This window comes from Mchenga conophoros, linkage group LG2 (assembly GCF_057382185.1).
Source record: "Mchenga conophoros isolate Kocher_MC1m ecotype Shallow Benthic linkage group LG2, M_conophoros_male_GT1.1, whole genome shotgun sequence".
NCBI lineage: Eukaryota > Metazoa > Chordata > Actinopteri > Cichliformes > Cichlidae > Mchenga > Mchenga conophoros.
The window spans coordinates 17,577,630-17,599,675 of record NC_140527.1 but is presented as its reverse complement, the minus strand read 5'-3'; the positions used below and the strand labels follow the sequence as shown (position 1 = coordinate 17,599,675).

The 22,046-nt window shown below is 38.8% G+C and overlaps 1 long non-coding RNA gene across 9 annotated transcripts; it reads left to right on the top strand.

The window, feature by feature from the left end:
* The first annotated feature begins 10,532 nt into the window (after positions 1-10,532).
* Positions 10,533-20,560, top strand: LOC146581812 (uncharacterized). Of its 9 annotated transcripts, XR_014893908.1 has the most exons (10): positions 10,533-10,603; positions 10,809-12,252; positions 12,792-12,953; positions 13,206-13,244; positions 13,420-13,539; positions 13,682-13,843; positions 17,730-17,843; positions 18,570-18,727; positions 19,155-19,212; positions 20,097-20,560. It is a non-coding gene; the product is annotated as an uncharacterized LOC146581812 (long non-coding RNA). The 9 variants fall into 9 exon arrangements; XR_014893914.1 differs by lacking the exon at positions 10,533-10,603 and having other exon boundaries at positions 10,741-12,252; positions 17,730-17,836; XR_014893915.1 differs by lacking the exon at positions 10,533-10,603 and having other exon boundaries at positions 10,742-12,252; positions 19,158-19,212; positions 20,100-20,560.
* Positions 20,561-22,046: the final 1,486 nt, after the last annotated feature.

The following is a 22,046-nucleotide window of genomic DNA, read 5'->3' as shown; positions in this document are numbered from 1 at the left end:
TCTCACTGTTGCATGCATTTGAATGGGAAACTCGCCTGAAACAAAGTATAAGTTTTCATTATGTGAATAACTTGGAAATCTTAGCTCAAACAGCTGCAAATCCTGTTTGCCCAGCACGGGGACCTTGAGTTCTATAAGATAAAGCCATAAACATGTTTGTCTGAGTCTTCTATCAAAAGTTACAGCTATTTATATGAAGTTGTACAAAAACGCTTTATTTCGCCAAGACAGTGCGTTTCTCACTGTTGCATGCATTTGAATGGGGAACTCGACCGAAACAAAGTATAGGTTTTCATTATGTGTATAACTTAAAAATCTTAGCTCAAACAGCTGCAAATCCTGTTTGCCCAGCACGGGGACCTTGAGTTCTATAAGATAAAGCCATAAACATGTTTGTCTGAGTCTTCTATCAAAAGTTACAGCTATTTATATGAAGTTGTACAAAAACGCTTTCTTTCGCCAAGACAGTGCGTTTCTCACTGTTGCATGCATTTGAATGGGAAACTCGCCTGAAACAAAGTATAGGTTTTCATTATGTGTATAACTTGGAAATCTTAGCTCAAACAGCTGCAAAACCTGTTTGCCCAGCACGGGGACCTTGAGTTCTATAAGATAAAGCCATGAACATGTTTGTCTGAGTCTTCTATCAAAAGTTACAGCTATTTATATGAAGTTGTACAAAAACGCTTTCTTTCGCCAAGACAGTGCGTTTCTCACTGTTGCATGCATTTGAATGGGAAACTCGCCTGAAACAAAGTATAGGTTTTCATTATGTGTATAACTTGGAAATCTTAGCTCAAACAGCTGCAAAACCTGTTTGCCCAGCACGGGGACCTTGAGTTCTATAAGATAAAGCCATAAACATGTTTGTCTGAGTCTTCTATCAAAAGTTACAGCGATTTATATGAAGTTGTACAAAAACGCTTTCTTTCGCCAAGACAGTGCGTTTCTCACTGTTGCATGCATTTGAATGGGAAACTCGCCTGAAACAAAGTATAGGTTTTCGTTATGTGTATAACTTGGAAATCTTAGCTCAAACAGCTGCAAAACCTGTTTGCCCAGCACGGGGACCTTGAGTTCTATAAGATAAAGCCATAAACATGTTTGTCTGAGTCTTCTATCAAAAGTTACAGCTATTTATATGAAGTTGTACAAAAACGCTTTCTTTCGCCAAGACAGTGCGTTTCTCACTGTTACATGCATTTGAATGGGGAACTCGACCGAAACAAAGTATAGGTTTTCATTATGTGTATAACTTAAAAATCTTAGCTCAAACAGCTGCAAATCCTGTTTGCCCAGCACGGGGACCTTGAGTTCTATAAGATAAAGCCATAAACATGTTTGTCTGAGTCTTCTATCAAAAGTTACAGCTATTTATATGAAGTTGTACAAAAACGCTTTCTTTCGCCAAGACAGTGCGTTTCTCACTGTTGCATGCATTTGAATGGGAAACTCGCCCCAAACAAAGTATAGGTTTTCATTATGTGAATAATTTTAAAATCTTAGCTCAAACGGCTGCAAAACCTGTTTGCCCAGCACAGGGATATTGAGTTCTATAAGATAAAGCCATAAACATGTTTGTCTGAGTCTTCTATCAAAAGTTACAGCTATTTATATGAAGTTGTACAAAAACGCTTTCTTTCGCCAAGACAGTGCGTTTCTCACTGTTGCATGCATTTGAATGGGAAACTCGCCTGAAACAAAGTATAGGTTTTCATTATGTGTATAACTTGGAAATCTTAGCTCAAACAGCTGCAAAACCTGTTTGCCCAGCACGGGGACCTTGAGTTCTATAAGATAAAGCCATAAACATGTTTGTCTGAGTCTTCTATCAAAAGTTACAGCGATTTATATGAAGTTGTACAAAAACGCTTTCTTTCGCCAAGACAGTGCGTTTCTCACTGTTGCATGCATTTGAATGGGAAACTCGCCTGAAACAAAGTATAGGTTTTCGTTATGTGTATAACTTGGAAATCTTAGCTCAAACAGCTGCAAATCCTTTTTTCCCAGCACGGGGACCTTGAGTTCTATAAGATAAAGCCATAAACATGTTTGTCTGAGTCTTCTATCAAAAGTTACAGCTATTTATATGAAGTTGTACAAAAACGCTTTCTTTCGCCAAGACAGTGCGTTTCTCACTGTTGCATGCATTTGAATGGGGAACTCGCCTGAAAGAAAGTATAGGTTTTCGTTATGTGTATAACTTGGAAATCTTAGCTCAAACAGCTGAAAAACCTGTTTGCCCAGCACGGGGACCTTGAGTTCTATAAGATAAAGCCATGAACATGTTTGTCTGAGTCTTCTATCAAAAGTTACAGCTATTTATATGAAGTTGTACAAAAACGCTTTATTTCGCCAAGACAGTGCGTTTCTCACTGTTGCATGCATTTGAATGGGGAACTCGACCGAAACAAAGTATAGGTTTTCATTATGTGTATAACTTAAAAATCTTAGCTCAAACAGCTGCAAATCCTGTTTGCCCAGCACGGGGACCTTGAGTTCTATAAGATAAAGCCATAAACATGTTTGTCTGAGTCTTCTATCAAAAGTTACAGCTATTTATATGAAGTTGTACAAAAACGCTTTCTTTCGCCAAGACAGTGCGTTTCTCACTGTTACATGCATTTGAATGGGAAACTCGCCTGAAACAAAGTATAGGTTTTCATTATGTGTATAACTTGGAAATCTTAGCTCAAACAGCTGCAAAACCTGTTTGCCCAGCACGGGGACCTTGAGTTCTATAAGATAAAGCCATAAACATGTGTATCCGAGTCTTCTATCAAAAGTTACAGCTATTTATATCAAGTTGTTGAAAAACGCTTTATTTCGCCAAGACAGTGCGTTTCTCACTGTTACATGCATTTGAATGGGGAACTCGACCGAAACAAAGTATAGGTTTTCGTTATGTGTATAACTTGGAAATCTTAGCTCAAACAGCTGCAAATCCTGTTTTCCCAGCACAGGGACCTTGAGTTCTATAAGATAAAGCCATAAACATGTTTGTCTGAGTCTTCTATCAAAAGTTACAGCTATTTATATGAAGTTGTACAAAAACGCTTTCTTTCGCCAAGACAGTGCGTTTCTCACTGTTGCATGCATTTGAATGGGAAACTCGCCTGAAACAAAGTATAGGTTTTCATTATGTGTATAACTTGGAAATCTTAGCTCAAACAGCTGCAAAACCTGTTTGCCCAGCACGGGGACCTTGAGTTCTATAAGATAAAGCCATAAACATGTTTGTCTGAGTCTTCTATCAAAAGTTACAGCTATTTATATGAAGTTGTACAAAAACGCTTTATTTCGCCAAGACAGTGCGTTTCTCACTGTTGCATGCATTTGAATGGGGAACTCGACCGAAACAAAGTATAGGTTTTCATTATGTGTATAACTTGGAAATCTTAGCTCAAACAGCTGCAAAACCTGTTTGCCCAGCACAGGGACCTTGAGTTCTATAAGATAAAGCCATAAACATGTGTATCCGAGTCTTCTATCAAAAGTTACAGCTATTTATATCAAGTTGTTGAAAAACGCTTTATTTCGCCAAGACAGTGCGTTTCTCACTGTTACATGCATTTGAATGGGGAACTCGACCGAAACAAAGTATAGGTTTTCATTATGTGTATAACTTGGAAATCTTAGCTCAAACAGCTGCAAATCCTGTTTTCCCAGCACAGGGACCTTGAGTTCTATAAGATAAAGCCATAAACATGTTTGTCTGAGTCTTCTATCAAAAGTTACAGCTATTTATATGAAGTTGTACAAAAACGCTTTCTTTCGCCAAGACAGTGCGTTTCTCACTGTTGCATGCATTTGAATGGGAAACTCGCCTGAAACAAAGTATAGGTTTTCATTATGTGTATAACTTGGAAATCTTAGCTCAAACAGCTGCAAAACCTGTTTGCCCAGCACGGGGACCTTGAGTTCTATAAGATAAAGCCATAAACATGTGTATCCGAGTCTTCTATCAAAAGTTACAGCTATTTATATGAAGTTGTACAAAAACGCTTTCTTTCGCCAAGACAGTGCGTTTCTCACTGTTGCATGCATTTGAATGGGAAACTCGCCTGAAACAAAGTATAGGTTTTCGTTATGTGTATAACTTGGAAATCTTAGCTCAAACAGCTGAAAAACCTGTTTGCCCAGCACGGGGACCTTGAGTTCTATAAGATAAAGCCATGAACATGTTTGTCTGAGTCTTCTATCAAAAGTTACAGCTATTTATATGAAGTTGTACAAAAACGCTTTCTTTTGCCAAGACAGTGCGTTTCTCACTGTTGCATGCATTTGAATGGGAAACTCGCCTGAAACAAAGTATAGGTTTTCATTATGTGTATAACTTGGAAATCTTAGCTCAAACAGCTGCAAAACCTGTTTGCCCAGCACGGGGACCTTGAGTTCTATAAGATAAAGCCATAAACATGTTTGTCTGAGTCTTCTATCAAAAGTTACAGCGATTTATATGAAGTTGTACAAAAACGCTTTCTTTCGCCAAGACAGTGCGTTTCTCACTGTTGCATGCATTTGAATGGGAAACTCGCCTGAAACAAAGTATAGGTTTTCGTTATGTGTATAACTTGGAAATCTTAGCTCAAACAGCTGCAAAACCTGTTTGCCCAGCACAGGGATATTGAGTTCTATAAGATAAAGCCATAAACATGTTTGTCTGAGTCTTCTATCAAAAGTTACAGCTATTTATATGAAGTTGTACAAAAACGCTTTCTTTCGCCAAGACAGTGCGTTTCTCACTGTTGCATGCATTTGAATGGGGAACTCGCCTGAAACAAAGTATAGGTTTTCATTATGTGTATAACTTGGAAATCTTAGCTCAAACAGCTGCAAATCCTGTTTGCCCAGCACGGGGACCTTGAGTTCTATAAGATAAAGCCATAAACATGTTTGTCTGAGTCTTCTATCAAAAGTTACAGCTATTTATATGAAGTTGTACAAAAACGCTTTCTTTCGCCAAGACAGTGCGTTTCTCACTGTTGCATGCATTTGAATGGGGAACTCGACCGAAACAAAGTATAGGTTTTCATTATGTGTATAACTTGGAAATCTTAGCTCAAACAGCTGCAAATCCTGTTTGCCCAGCACGGGGATATTGAGTTCTATAAGATAAAGCCATAAACATGTGTATCCGAGTCTTCTATCAAAAGTTACAGCTATTTATATGAAGTTGTACAAAAACGCTTTCTTTCGCCAAGACAGTGCGTTTCTCACTGTTACATGCATTTGAATGGGGAACTCGACCCAAACAAAGTATAGGTTTTCATTATGTGTATAACTTGGAAATCTTAGCTCAAACAGCTGCAAAACCTGTTCTGTTTGCCCAGCACGGGGATATTGAGTTCTATAAGATAAAGCCATAAACATGTTTGTCTGAGTCTTCTATCAAAAGTTACAGCGATTTATATGAAGTGGTTGAAAAACGCTTTATTTCGCCAAGACAATGCGTTTCTCACTGTTGCATGCATTTGAATGGGGAACTCGCCTGAAACAAAGTATAGGTTTTCATTATGTGAATAATTTTAAAATCTTAGCTCAAACGGCTGCAAAACCTGTTTGCCCAGCACGGGGATATTGAGTTCTATAAGATAAAGCCATAAACATGTTTGTCTGAGTCTTCTATCAAAAGTTACAGCGATTTATATGAAGTTGTTCAAAAACGCTTTATTTCGCCAAGACAATGCGTTTCTCACTGTTACATGCATTTGAATGGGAAACTCGCCTGAAACAAAGTATAGGTTTTCATTATGTGAATAATTTTAAAATCTTAGCTCAAACGGCTGCAAAACCTGTTTGCCCAGCACGGGGACCTTGAGTTCTATAAGATAAAGCCATAAACATGTGTATCCGAGTCTTCTATCAAAAGTTACAGCTATTTACATGAAGTTGTACAAAAACGCTTTCTTTGGCCAAGACAGTGCGTTTCTCACTGTTGCATGCATTTGAATGGGAAACTCGCCTGAAACAAAGTATAGGTTTTCATTATGTGTATAACTTGGAAATCTTAGCTCAAACAGCTGCAAATCCTGTTTTCCCAGCACAAGGACCTTGAGTTCTATAAGATAAAGCCATAAACATGTTTGTCTGAGTCTTCTATCAAAAGTTACAGCTATTTATATGAAGTTGTACAAAAACGCTTTCTTTCGCCAAGACAGTGCGTTTCTCACTGTTGCATGCATTTGAATGGGAAACTCGCCTGAAACAAAGTATAGGTTTTCATTATGTGTATAACTTGGAAATCTTAGCTCAAACAGCTGCAAAACCTGTTTGCCCAGCACGGGGATATTGAGTTCTATAAGATAAAGCCATAAACATATGTATCCGAGTCTTCTATCAAAAGTTACAGCTATTTATATGAAGTTGTACAAAAACGCTTTCTTTCGCCAAGACAGTGCGTTTCTCACTGTTACATGCATTTGAATGGGAAACTCGACCGAAACAAAGTATAGGTTTTCATTATGTGTATAACTTGGAAATCTTAGCTCAAACAGCTGCAAATCCTGTTTTCCCAGCACAGGGACCTTGAGTTCTATAAGATAAAGCCATAAACATGTGTATCCGAGTCTTCTATCAAAAGTTACAGCTATTTATATGAAGTTGTACAAAAACGCTTTCTTTCGCCAAGACAGTGCGTTTCTCACTGTTACATGCATTTGAATGGGGAACTCGACCGAAACAAAGTATAGGTTTTCATTATGTGTATAACTTGGAAATCTTAGCTCAAACAGCTGCAAAACCTGTTTGCCCAGCACGGGGATATTGAGTTCTATAAGATAAAGCCATAAACTTGTTTGTCTAAGTCTTCTATCAAAAGTTACAGCTATTTATATGAAGTTGTACAAAAACGCTTTATTTCGCCAAGACAGTGCGTTTCTCACTGTTACATGCATTTGAATGGGGAACTCGACCGAAACAAAGTATAGGTTTTCATTATGTGTTTAACTTAAAAATCTTAGCTCAAACAGCTGCAAATCCTGTTTTCCCAGCACGGGGACCTTGAGTTCTATAAGATAAAGCCATAAACATGTTTGTCTGAGTCTTCTATCAAAAGTTACAGCTATTTATATGAAGTTGTACAAAAACGCTTTCTTTCGCCAAGACAGTGCGTTTCTCACTGTTACATGCATTTGAATGGGGAACTCGACCGAAACAAAGTATAGGTTTTCATTATGTGTATAACTTGGAAATCTTAGCTCAAACAGCTGCAAAACCTGTTTGCCCAGCACGGGGATATTGAGTTCTATAAGATAAAGCCATAAACATGTTTGTCTGAGTCTTCTATCAAAAGTTACAGCTATTTATATGAAGTTGTACAAAAACGCTTTCTTTCGCCAAGACAGTGCGTTTCTCACTGTTACATGCCAGAGCGTTCTCACTCCCGAGGCGTAACATGTCGACGTTTTGTCACGTCCCGCGGCGTTCCTGAGGAACGCGAAAGGAGACCTTCGGCGTTCCTATGGTACGCGGCGGGTTATGGCTGGAATCCAGTGCAATGACGCTCCCGCGGTAGTAGACGTTCCAGCCCTGTATTCCAGCCCTAAACCTAACCTTATCCCTAGCCCTGACCATAACCTTATTCCTGACCTTAACCAGGACTTTAATGATGTTAAATAGCGTGTTTCTAAGCGATTTGAAGAAAAAGAGCGAACATGTGTAGGTTCAGTCCAGACGGTTCTCATATTTCCTCTTTTTCCGAGGTCGTCATTTAGGAACGTGGTGGGTAGCCGAAAACGTAATATGGTGACGATTTGTCACCTAGCGTAAAATGTTACGCTTTGGGAGTGAGAACGGGTTGTACATGCATTTGAATGGGGAACTCGACCGAAACAAAGTATAGGTTTTCATTATGTGTATAACTTGGAAATCTTAGCTCAAACAGCTGCAAAACCTGTTTGCCCAGCACGGGGACCTTGAGTTCTATAAGATAAAGCCATAAACATGTTTGTCTGAGTCTTCTATCAAAAGTTACAGCTATTTATATGAAGTTGTACAAAAACGCTTTCTTTCGCCAAGACAGTGCGTTTCTCACTGTTACATGCATTTGAATGGGGAACTCGACCGAAACAAAGTATAGGTTTTCATTATGTGTATAACTTGGAAATCTTAGCTCAAACAGCTGCAAAACCTGTTTGCCCAGCACGGGGATATTGAATTCTATAAGATAAATCCATAAATACGTATATCTGCGTTTCCTATCAAAAGTTACAGCTGTCTTCATGAAGTTGTAAACCCTTTATTTCGCCAAGACAGTGCGTTTCTCACTGTTGCATGCATTTGAATGGGGAACTCGCCCGAAACAAAGTATAGGTTTTCATTATGTGAATAATTTTAAAATCTTAGCTCAAACGGCTGCAAAACCTGTTTGCCCAGCACGGGGATATTGAGTTCTATAAGATAAAGCCATAAACATGTTTGTCTGAGTCTTCTATCAAAAGTTACAGCTATTTATATGAAGTTGTACAAAAACGCTTTCTTTCGCCAAGACAGTGCGTTTCTCACTGTTACATGCATTTGAATGGGGAACTCGACCGAAACAAAGTATAGGTTTTCATTATGTGTATAACTTGGAAATCTTAGCTCAAACAGCTGCAAAACCTGTTTGCCCAGCACGGGGATATTGAATTCTATAAGATAAATCCATAAATACGTATATCTGCGTTTCCTATCAAAAGTTACAGCTGTCTTCATGAAGTTGTAAACCCTTTATTTCGCCAAGACAGTGCGTTTCTGACTTTTACATGCATTTGAATGGAGTTCTCGCACGAAACAAAGTATAGGCTTTCATTTTTTCAATAACTGGAAGCTCTTGGCTCAAACAGCTGCAAAACCTGTTTCCCCAGCACGGAGATGCTGAATTGTATAAGGCAAAGCCATATTGATCTGTGTCTGAGCCTTCTATCAAAAGTTACAGGTAACTTCATGAAGCTGTACAAAAACGCTTTATTTCGCCGAGACCGTGCGTTTCTGACTATTACATGCAAATGAATGGAGTTGTCGCACGAAACAAAGTATAGGTATTCATTTTGTGAATAACTTGAAAATCTTAGATCAAACAGCTGCAAAACCTGTTTGCTCAACACGGGGATATCGAACTTTATAAGATAAAGCCATAAATATGTTTATATGCGTCTTCTATCAAAAGTTACAGCTGTCTTGAATGAAAGCATTATAGCAGCTTACCTCGATCATGTGGTAGAACAGACACATGGGCCACCTACGTGTCCTTCTACGGCAGGAGTAGTTGCCACAAACCTGCAAAACAAAAATAAATGATCAGGTGACATGAACAGATTTATACAGCCATAAGCAAGAGATTCTTCCTGCCTGTGGGCGTCAAACTGGACCCCCCCCCCCCCCCCCCCTCCTTACTGTAACTATCAAAACTATCATAGTCTAAAACTATCATCTCATATCAAAACTATTATAATCACATTATCTGACTTTATCAGTTATAACAATGAGAAACGGTAACCAATTTGGCAAATAAATTACTTATAATTGTGCTTACCTGGTCCAAATGATCCACAGTCCCTTTGCATTTGTTATAATCCAGGATGATGTGGGGCTTTCTCTTCCCAGAGTCCTGGACTTGTAGCTCACGGTGCCTGGTGCTCAATAAGACAGCCTTTTTTCTTTGCTTGGGGATGTAGGAAACCACAGCCTTGCCCCCCCCCTGTAGCGACCTGGACGGGAGAGACGATCATCGAATCTTACTGCCCGATTAATTTGCTCAAATCTTTTTTTTTTTTTTTTGACATGGTAGCATGAAACAGAAGAGCCCTGTCTCCCCATTTCACAGGCTTGTTGTCGTTTCATGTTGAGACCTGTACAGGCCAGCCAGCATCACAAGCCCCATGTAAGCCTGCAACTCCTCATCTATGTCCTTCCAGTCTTTTACTGACCTGTTGCCCCTGCAGGTTGGTGAAATGCAGGATTAGCTGCATAATGTCCTCTGCAAAAAAAAGATGGAAAGTGCTCACAGGGCTGCTGATCCTATACGAATTGCATAATGGGTTGGTCCTGGGGTTAAAATGGGGGGAGGAAAAAATGGCAGGACCTCTTCGTGTGTGGGTTGCCACATGATTTCTCCATTTTTAGATCTCCACTGGCCATCCTCCAGTCTTGTCTCTTCCTCCTGCTCTTCTTCCTCCTTCTCCTTCTCCTCCTCCGCACATGAGCTGCAAAGCTCCTTGGTGCCTGGCAAAAATTCTTCTTCGCTGTCAGAAGTATCTCCACTGCTTGTGGAGAGTGCAAAACTGCAGCAACAGCCTCCTCTAAACTGAGTGCACGCTTCATTGTGTCTGTGCAGAAATGACCACTCAGACCAGGCTGCAAAGTATTCTCATAGACTTCAAAGGTGCACCTGAATAAACATGCTATACCATACATCCAATAAGAGAGAGGAGGCACACTCTTGATCAAGAAAAAACATAAGCGCACGCCTTTGATCTCCCCCCCCCTCTCTTTCTCTCTCTCTCTCTCTCTCTCTCTCTCTCTCTCACACACACACACACACACACACACACACATGCACATACATACATACACAATACCATTTTATGGTGGTTAGCTGTTTTATTGTCATGCATTTTACAAGGTAAGATAACCATGTCCTGCATTCAAAACCACTGAAAATGTCTATGGTGGTGCTGTGCCTAATATTGTGCTGGTGTATGCTGGGTAATCGCACAGCTAGCGACTGGGTGACTTTATTCACCCGCTTCAGCTGTTATCAGTCCATATCCCCTAGATATGGACCATCTCCTGCTAGATTGTTCAGAAGGTTGTTATCATCCATCCAGATGGAGGATCACTAACAGGAGCGTGGGAAGACTCCAGAATCCACTCTGGCTGCAATGTGTGTACAGGTAAGACCGTTTAAACGGACAGCATTTATAGAATGACTATTAAAAGTCAGACCAGCGAGTGTCAATAATGTTAATGTGGTTATGTTAGTAATACACCGAGTGCTAATATAACAGCTTTAAGATGCATTTGTGGATGTTATTACGTGTTTTACCGTCTTTATGGTGCTAGCTTAAAGTTACGGTGTAAACGTTAGCTTATATTGGAGTAAAGCTGTTACTGTTTAAACGATGTTAGCACAGAAATATTAGCTTCTGTCATGACTGACGAAGTTACTAGTTAATAAAGTTTCCAGTAAAGTGTTTAATCGCAGCCACAGACTGACAGCAAATATCTCGATTAGCTTCAGTGCATCTGTAATAAATATGTGCAAGTTTCAGTGCTTCGTTTAAACTGTATGATACTTATACTGACCCAGGGTCAGTGTAAAATACAATCCTAGCTGTGTGAACAAAGCCTGGCTCCTTTAATCCTGCATGAAAAACCTCAGGATGCAGGCTATTATTACTCTTTCCTGCTGGCACACCTGTCACACCTGAGAGTCAGCTAGAAACTTACAGTGACGTGGACATCATGCAAAGACTGCCAGACTCTGTAATACTGCAAATGATCAGTGACTCAAGTTAACACTAAACTTTAAACGGTACCTCTGTGTCTCTGTGTGCTGAACATTTAGGATTGAGTCAGGCTGCATCTGTGTTAGTCCTCTGACAGACTGGTGACCTGTCCAGGTGTGCTCTACCTATGACTACTGGGACAGGCTCTAGCTCCTGTAATAGAAATTTTATGTTATTCTCATTTAAAGCATTTAAGTGCTTATGCATATGCTTAGTTGTGACACTGTTATAGACTGTTCAATGAAAGTTTCTAAAACTAGATGAACTTACTTCAGCAGTTTGAGAAAACAACTCCCTTTACAGGTGCTGATAACGTCAAGGGCACAAAACAGCATAACCATTGATCCGTTAGGTTTCATAGCGAGACACGTGAAGTGGCAGAGCTGACATGACTGAACTGTGATGTTTGATGTGTGTTTGCTCTCCTGTGCACAGTAATAAATAGCATGATCACAGCTCTTTCTGTGTTGCAGACTTTATTTAAAAAATTCCATGACATCTACTATAACTGAACCAACCTGGTGCTCTTCATTTATGGAGGCTGTTGAGTCTGAATGTTGGATGTTGTGTATCTCGTGTTCTCTGGGCTTTGTTGTCCTCAGTCTTTTTGCAGGATCAGAAAACAAAACCGGGAGGCACGTAAATGTTTCTTCTCCATGATGTTTCTTCAAATGTTTCTTCTGGATGATGATATGACCGTGACACGGGATGCCACCTTTGGTCTTGTGACGAAGCAAAGCTCAGGAAGAAGTGTGATTAAATGGTACCCACATGTTGAGAAGGGTGTACAGGGCACCTGCAGCCAAATCCAAGCTTCAGCTTAGTTGTAGTTGCAGAATGCTATAGGACTGAGACATCTAAGGCATCAAATGTTTGATTAAACGGATGAAAAAGAGAATTTTTTTCCCTATAATTATCACTTCTTAAAATCTGTAGCAACTTCAAGTCTGTCAGCATGCTGAGCATGCTCAGAATGTGACAATATATTTTTGTTCAATATTTAATTTCTTTCAGTTGCAATTGTTAAATGAAAAAATATATATTCTTATAATTTAGCAAACGAATTTATCAAAAAAAACAACAACATATATCTGTATTAGTTTTAGTAAATTAATTTGACACCTGTATTGAAAATACCATATTGTATTCATACAGAATCAGTATGGTATCATTGTTTGTCTGTTCACTGATTGTTGAAGCTAAGAGCTACTTTGATCTGTTTAGATCTAAAGTATCCAAAGTTGAGTTCTAATGTTTCTTCACCCCTGTGTGTGTGATATCTGATTTCCTACATGCTGGCAGAGCAGAGCAGCAGTTTGTGCTCACAGATGGTGACGGTGTGGAGAGACGGTGGTATTTCCTCAGAAGAACCAGCAGAGTCACAAAGGACACCAGTCCATCTCACCACCTTGACTTGCTGACTGATGTTCGTCTGCACTGCACAGAGGAAATCAACTGACCGAGGTTTGTCCAGTGACGTGTTATGAAATGTATATTTGTTTTATGCTTATAGATATGTTTTTCTTGACAGAGGCTCTGCAGAGGTTAGACAAAGCAGAGAAAACATGTGCTTTACATTTTACTGTGATTTATTGAGATATTTGTTGCCTGATGTTCAGCAGGAATGGAGAAATAGAATCAAAGGGAGATGTTTTTCCTGTTTTTGTAATGATGTAAGTAAATCTTCAATATTATTTATTTGCTTGGTTATATTAGGAGCGTTTCTGAGTGAGGGGGAGAGGAGTCATCATCCAGGTAAAGTGACGTGGATCAGTGGATACACTTGTCTCCCCTTTAAAGGAGACGATCCAAGTCATCCTTAAATGTTAGCGCTTTCAAATACACAAACATTTTTAAAGGACAAAAATGAACATCCAACTTTGACTGTAATACAAAATAAATCTTTGCATGTGTGTTTTCAAACTCTCAGATGGGCAGTATATCAGTCTTGGACTGTCTAACCTGCCGGAGCAGCACTGAATGACCACCGCACGAGCATGTTCCTGCAACATTCAGCATCTGATCCTTCATCTGTGTGCTTCTGCTTTTGGTAAGTAGAGTTACCCAACTCCAGTAACTCTAAACACATGCCATCCATTTCTAACGGCCTGGTTACTTCCTGTCAGTTACTTTAGAAATCATGTGGTCACCTGACCTAACACTGTTTCTTCTTCTTCCCCTTAATGTTGAAGTGTCAAATGTCAAACAGCTGGAGAGGAAACTACACCAGTGTACTGGGATGTTTCAGCAACACGTGCCAGATGCTGTTCCTTCATGGTGACATCACCAGAGACAGTCCCGCCCACCTCAGGACCCATTGATTATGATGATCTGATCCATCAAACCCCCAGCAGGTGAACTTTATTCATGACATAACACCGCAACAATGTAAAAAATTAAACAGCAACAGTCTAAATGTAAAGTGCATTCTAAAGTCCTCTTCAATAAATTGTATGCAAAGAGTCATTCAGGTCACTACAGAACCCAGAGTCTTCATCATTAAATCTCTGGTTGCTTCATTTTTTCTATCCTATATCAGATATTTTAAAGGTTAGCTTAGGTAAAGTTCCATTCTCATGGTGAGGCAAAGTGCTTTATGTGTGTGTGTGTGTGTGTGCGTGTGTCATGAACGGCTATAAAAGGCCTATAATTAAAGAACAAAGTGGGGTTTGAGTTCGAGTTGCGGCAGACTGTCACTACTTGTAAATGGAACGCAGCCTTCCTACGGCGGACAGCTAATAACAGGAATCGGACGCGGTCCAGCCAAGTCCACAGCAACCACCATAGCAACCGCCTAGCATGACCTTAGAAACATATTCTGTCTTCATAACTATCAAAAACATGAAATGATTTGCAAAGTGTGAAAGTGTTACAGCTGCAGAGAGCTATGGCGGTATCTATGGAAGCTGTTTACATAGCTAATAATATACGATGTAACCATGGAGACAGTCAGTCACTTGAGCTAGCGGTGCATGTTTACTACAGTGAATAAGGTGATTGAGTGCACAGCGTCCACACTCTGCAGGGGGTAAAGACATTACTTCAATATTATTTTATATTGATATATATTAGCCTTTTGTTGACCATCACCTCAGGTTCACCATTACAGTTTCAGATTACAGATGCACACTGTCTAAACACATTCAAAAACTCATGTCTCAGAAATAAGCACAGCTGTTCATGTTTGTCATTAGAGTTTTATTTGTAAGAAAATTATGAACTTCATATTGTGCATTAAATAAAAGAACATTTCACAACTCTGAGTCAACAGAAACAGGTAACAGAAATGTCTCTAATGTGTACAGTGTAGTGTAAGCATTAAAAGATCATAAAGGAAAAACTAACATTTATGTGAAACTAATTGTAATAAAAAATGAGCAGGTGCTTTATAGATTTAAAAGAAAGAATCTGAAAACAACACTTTTTTGGTCTAAGTGATCAAAGTAGAAAACAGAACTGATGTTCAAGAACAAACCGTAGCTGCACTAATATTACACATCTCGATCGTTGTACTGAACAGACATGTTGCTTTTAAAACCACATGCAGTGTGTGACCATGACTGTTCACTGAGACCATGAACGCCACTTCGCTGAAGCATTCTTCTTCTTCTTGCCATTAAATTGGAAGCAGAAGCAGCACGAGCTGATTTGATCTACTGAAAGGAAAAAGCAGAACATCTGAGTTGAAACCAGTCAGCTGAAATCATTAAGACAGGAACAAATTCAATGCAGTGTCTCAAGTGGCTTAGCCTGTTACAACTGTTGATACAAGCTAAATACGGTTAACACACAGTGTCAGGGAGCTCCAGTGTGGGAACTAGTGGCTTTAGGTTTGTAGTCATTTAACTTTCATCCATTCATTCATTTAATTCAGGAGGAAGAAATGCCAGGTTGGTGCAGGCTGGTTACATGCATTTGGTCCCATGCTGTCTTTAATTAAATGACTTGGTTCATTTTATGGCTGGGCTGTATGTGGGGTTATATCATGTTATTTGGGCAGGAGTACCTGTCCCCTGTTAAACTTAGAAAGTTTCTCCATAAGTAGAGTTTCTAACTCTTCTAGCACATCTGTGGCTGACAGCTTTTTGGTGGCTCTTTTTACCCCACACTGGTTGTGAGTGTGTAAATAGCCCCACTAGTTATTTTGGGTTGCAGTTAACTAGGGGAGGAAGGGGTGGGTATGCCATGATTAGGTGAATAACAATTATATGTGATACATAAATTTCACAATGCATGCATATATCTCTATCAATTAAACCTGGCCTGAGGGCTGCCATTTTTTACATTCAGTTATTTCTCTTAGAAATGTTGGAACTAAATAATGAATGTGTTACAGTTAAAGTGAAACACTGGTCAGTGTAAATGGCTCATTGGGACACAGAAACCTTTAAATTAAACCTGATATCTAGTGTCAAACAATATCAAAGCTGTAAAAGATGTTTACATTCAGAATTTATAAAACTATGATTGTAAATAAATTCAAACAAGTGAGCTTTTCTCTTTGTGCTGAATATCAACACTGTGGTTTCTTAGACTGTAAGCTTTACTTTAGTGCAACCAGTTGCAGAAGCTGCCACTCCAAATGTCTTTTGATAACAAGAAAAAAATACCTTTTCAGTACACGGCCTGAAGTTCTTCTCCGACATCTTCTGCAATCGGCTTTGTCTGCTGGTTTGAAGACAATAAACCACAAAAAAGATGATTTAGTCACTTTGTCTGCGTCATGCAGCTCGAATGTGTCGTGTAACGATGTTGAATAGCCGTCGTTATCCCTCTGCTTTGAGCCTTTTATCAAAAGTTACAGCTAACTTCATGAAGTTGTACAAAAAGGCTTCATTTCGCCGAGACAGTGCGTTTCTGACTATTACATGCATTTGAATGGAGTTCTTGCACGAAACAAAGTATAAGTTTTCATTATGTGAATAACTTGTATTTTACACTGACCCTGGGTCAGTATCAACTTCATGAAGACAGCTGTAACTTTTGATAGAGGACTCACACACAAACATATTTATGGCTTTGCCTTATAGAATTCAGCATCTCCGTGCTGAGGAAATAGGTTTTGCAGCTGTTTGAGCTAAGATTTTCAAGTTATTCACAAATTGAAAACCTATACTTTGTGTCGGGCGAGAACTCCATTCAAATGCATGTAATAGCGAGAAACGCACTAACGTGGTGAAATAAAGCGTTTTTCCATAAACTTCATAACGACAGCTGTAAATTTTGAGAGAAGACTCACACACACATTGGGGGGATATTGAAGTCTATAAGATAAAGCCATGAATATGTTTGTCTGAGTCTTCTATCAAAAGTTACAGCAAGCTCTATGAAGTTGATGAGAAACGCTTTACTTCGCCAAGACAGTGCGTTTCTCACTGTTACATGCATTTGAATTTAGTTCTTGCCCGACACAAAGTATAGGTTTTAATTTGTGAATAACTTGAAAATCTTAGCTCAAACAGCTGCAAAACCTATTTCCTGAGCACTGAGATGCTGAATTCTATAAGGCAAAGCCATAAACATGTGTGTGTGATTCTTCTATCAACAGTTACAGCTGTCTTCTTGAAGTTGATACTGACCCAGGGTCAGTGTAAAATACAATCCTAGCTGTGTGAACAAAGCTTGGCTCCTTTAATCCTGCATGACAAACCTCAGGATGCAGGTTATTATTACTCTTTCCTGCTGGCACACCTGAGAGTCAGCTAGAAACTTACAGTGACGTGGACATCATGCAAAGACTGCCAGACTCTGTAATACTGTGAATGATCAGTGACTCAAGTTAACACTAAACTTTAAACAGTACCTCTGTGTCTCTGTGTGCTGAACATTTAGGATTGAGTCTGCATTGACTTTATTTATTGAGACTTTAATGTGCTAAAAGCAGGTTGAAGACAGCTCAGAAACATTTGAAGATTAAAATTTAGCATTATGGCTGCTGGTGGTTTGTAAAGCCTATACTCAGCTGTAGTTTTTGTTACTAATTTATGTTTGTTGTTGTTTAACACAGATTTCAGAAGAGCAAATATGCTTAATAGTTTAACTAGATTTCATTTGTCAGTGTGGGACTGCTGAGTCACCTGAAGAACTCATTTCATTCATTCTCCACATGATGTTCATATACAGAAATGTTTCACAGGAACTGGTTCCTCCCAAACTGTGAACTAGTGTGTTTCCATAGATTATCTCTGTATGAATGTACTTTTAAATGAAGGCAAGTGTTTGTCCTTTTTTGTTCCTCAGTTACAGTACGTGATATCTTGATATCAGGCGGTCAACACTGGGGGAAGACAAGAAGCAGACGTACTTCCAAGAGGGAGCTGCAGTGAGGACACAGCCAGGTCACTGAGGTCAGAGGTCAGAATCTGAAACAGCTCAGGTTTATATTTTAGGGGTTATAAAAAATCAAAATGTATTTATGAAGAAACCTTTAAATAATAGTCATAATTATGATTATTATAAGAAATATCAAACATTTAAGTGGATTTTCTGTTACACATGTTGTATTAGCCCTGCAATAAACTGGCAGCCTGTCTTTGTCCTGTATCAGCTGGGATAGGCTTCATCCTCCCGCAACCCTGAATTGGATACATTGTATTCCAATTATGTAATCTGATCATTTACAAACTCAAGGTATCTAATCAAAATGTAAGTAATAATTATAAAATGGGAAAGCAGAAATAAGTGTGACATAAATGTAAATGTGTTAGCTGACATAGAGGACAGCTACATGTAGTCTGAAAAACCTTTGTTGTCAAGTTTGCAGGTATATCAGCACGAGACATTCTTACATAGAAGAGTCTGTTAAAGTCTCTAACTCAGCGAAGCATTATTGGTCCCGTCTGTTTGGATAAATATAGTAAGTTGATGTTTGTCCATTTATTGACACATTTTCTTAAGTGCTTATCCAGTTCAGGATCACAGTGGAGCTGCAGCTGGATATGTTCATTAAATAAACCTTACAAAAGTTAACAATAAACCTGCATCCATGTACGTTGTTGTCCACAGGATAAGAAAATCAAACTGGAACACTGTGGAACATGTTAATAAATGTTTGTGTGTTTATGCCTGTGTCTTTCACAGGAGGCGCTGGAAGGTTTCCCTAATAGTTCCTGGTGAATCAAAGCAGAACCATAAAGGTTGCTGGATTGCATGATGGCCTTACCCCTGAGCAGTCATCCTGTTAAAGGAGGAACCAGTTAGAAGCTGTTTTCAAAGTAGCTGAGCAGATTTCATCTCAAGTAAGCGATTAACTGTTTGTTCATCTGTTCTGCCACTTAAAGAGCATTTAAGGACGTCTTTCGAGTGTCCAGCTGAATTAATTCTACTGGCTCTCATGGTCATTTGTTATTATAGACATATTTTTCATGTTCATCCAGCTATTTAGTAAATTCTATCTATTTAGTAATATCCGTCAGCTATAAAATGTAATATAGATATAAAAAATATCTAAATATCTCCTGCACTTTATATTTTAATGATGTAAGTCTGTTATCGTGTTACATTAGCATTCCTCACATATCAATGAGATGCTGTACAGTACAATCCTACTGACGCAGCAGAGGGATAACGACGGCTATTCAACATCGTTACACGACACATTCGAGCTGCATGACACAGACAAAGTGACTAAATCATCTTTTTTATGGTTTATTGTCTTCAAACCAGCAGACAAAGCCGATTGCAGAAGATTTCGGAGAAGAACTTCAGGCCGTGTACTGAAAAGGTATTTTTTTCTTGTTATCAAAAGACATTTGGAGTGGCAGCTTCTGCAACTGGTTGCACTAAAGTAAAGCTTACAGTCTAAGAAACCACAGTGTTGATATTCAGCACAAAGAGAAAAGCTCACTTGTTTGAATTTATTTACAATCATAGTTTTATAAATTCTGAATGTAAACATCTTTTACAGCTTTGATATTGTTTGACACTAGATATCAGGTTTAATTTAAAGGTTTCTGTGTCCCAATGAGCCATTTACACTGACCAGTGTTTCACTTTAACTGTAACACATTCATTATTTAGTTCCAACATTTCTAAGAGAAATAACTGAATGTAAAAAATGGCAGCCCTCAGGCCAGGTTTAATTGATAGAGATATATGCATGCATTGTGAAATTTATGTATCACATATAATTGTTATTCACCTAATCATGGCATACCCACCCCTTCCTCCCTAGTTAACTGCAACCCAAAATAACTAGTGGGGCTATTTACACACTCACAACCAGTGTGGGGTAAAAAGAGCCACCAAAAAGCTGTCAGCCACAGATGTGCTAGAAGAGTTAGAAACCCCACATACAGCCCAGCCATAAAATGAACCAAGTCATTTAATTAAAGACAGCATGGGACCAAATGCATGTAACCAGCCTGCACCAACCTGGCATTTCTTCCTCCTGAATTAAATGAATGAATGGATGAAAGTTAAATGACTACAAACCTAAAGCCACTAGTTCCCACACTGGAGCTCCCTGACACTGTGTGTTAACCGTATTTAGCTTGTATCAACAGTTGTAACAGGCTAAGCCACTTGAGACACTGCATTGAATTTGTTCCTGTCTTAATGATTTCAGCTGACTGGTTTCAACTCAGATGTTCTGCTTTTTCCTTTCAGTAGATCAAATCAGCTCGTGCTGCTTCTGCTTCCAATTTAATGGCAAGAAGAAGAAGAATGCTTCAGCGAAGTGGCGTTCATGGTCTCAGTGAACAGTCATGGTCACACACTGCATGTGGTTTTAAAAGCAACATGTCTGTTCAGTACAACGATCGAGATGTGTAATATTAGTGCAGCTACGGTTTGTTCTTGAACATCAGTTCTGTTTTCTACTTTGATCACTTAGACCAAAAAAGTGTTGTTTTCAGATTCTTTCTTTTAAATCTATAAAGCACCTGCTCATTTTTTATTACAATTAGTTTCACATAAATGTTAGTTTTTCCTTTATGATCTTTTAATGCTTACACTACACTGTACACATTAGAGACATTTCTGTTACCTGTTTCTGTTGACTCAGAGTTGTGAAATGTTCTTTTATTTAATGCACAATATGAAGTTCATAATTTTCTTACAAATAAAACTCTAATGACAAACATGAACAACTGTGCTTATCTTTGAGACATGAGTTTTTGAATGTGTTTAGACAGTGTGCATTTGTATGCTGAAACTATAATGGTGAACCTGAGGTGATGGTCAACAGAAGGCAAATATATATCAATATAAAACAATATTGAAGTAATGTCTTTACCCCCTGCAGAGTGTGGACGCTTTGCACTCAATCACCTTATTCACTGTAGAAAACGTGACTGACTGTCTCCATGGTTACATCGTATATTATTAGCTATGTAAACAGCTTCCATAGATACCGCCATAGCTCTCTGCAGCTGTAACACTTTCACACTTTGCAAATCATTTCACGATTTTGATAGTTATGAAGACAGAATATGTTTTTAAGGTCATGCTAGGCGGTTGCTATGGTGGTTGCTGTGGACTTGGCTGGACCGCATCCGATTCCTGTTATTAGCTGTCCGCCGTAGGAAGGCTGCGTTCCATTTACAAGTAGTGACAGTCTGCCGCAACTCGAACTCAAACCCCACTTTGTTCTTTAATTATAGGCCTTTTATAGCCGTTCATGACACGCACACACACACATAAAGCACTTTGCCTCACCATGAGAATGGAACTTTACCTAAGCTAACCTTTAAAATATCTGATATAGGATAGAAAAATGAAGCAACCAGAGATTTAATGATGAAGACTCTAAAATCCACTGTCTTGACAAAATAAAGCGTTTTTGTAGAACTTCATATAAATAGCTGTAACTTTTAAAATTATTCACATAATGAAAACCTATACTTTGTTTCAGGCGAGTTTCCCATTCAAATGCATGTAACAGTGAGAAACGCATTGTCTTGGCGAAATAAAGCGTTTTTGAACAACTTCATATAAATCGCTGTAACTTTTGATAGAAGACTCAGACAAACATGTTTATGGCTTTATCTTATAGAACTCAATATCCCCGTGCTGGGCAAACAGGATTTGCAGCCGTTTGAGCTAAGATTTTAAAATTATTCACATAATGAAAACCTATACTTTGTTTCATGCGAGTTTCCCATTCAAATGCATGTAACAGTGAGAAACACACTGTCTTGGCGAAATAAAGCGTTTTCGTACAACTTCATATAAATCGCTGTAACTTTTGATAGAAGACTCAGACAAACATGTTTATGGCTTTATCTTATAGAACTCAATATCCCCGTGCTGGGCAAACAGAACAGGTTTTGCAGCCGTTTGAGCTAAGATTTTAAAATTATTCACATAATGAAAACCTATACTTTGTCTCGGGTGAGTTTCCCATTCAAATGCATGTAACAGTGAGAAATACACTGTCTTGGCGAAATAAAGCGTTTTTCAACCACTTCATATAAATCGCTGTAACTTTTGATAGAAGACTCAGACAAACATGTTTATGGCTTTATCTTATAGAACTCAATATCCCCGTGCTGGGCAAGCAGAACAGGTTTTGCAGCCGTTTGAGCTAAGATTTTAAAATTATTCACATAATGAAAA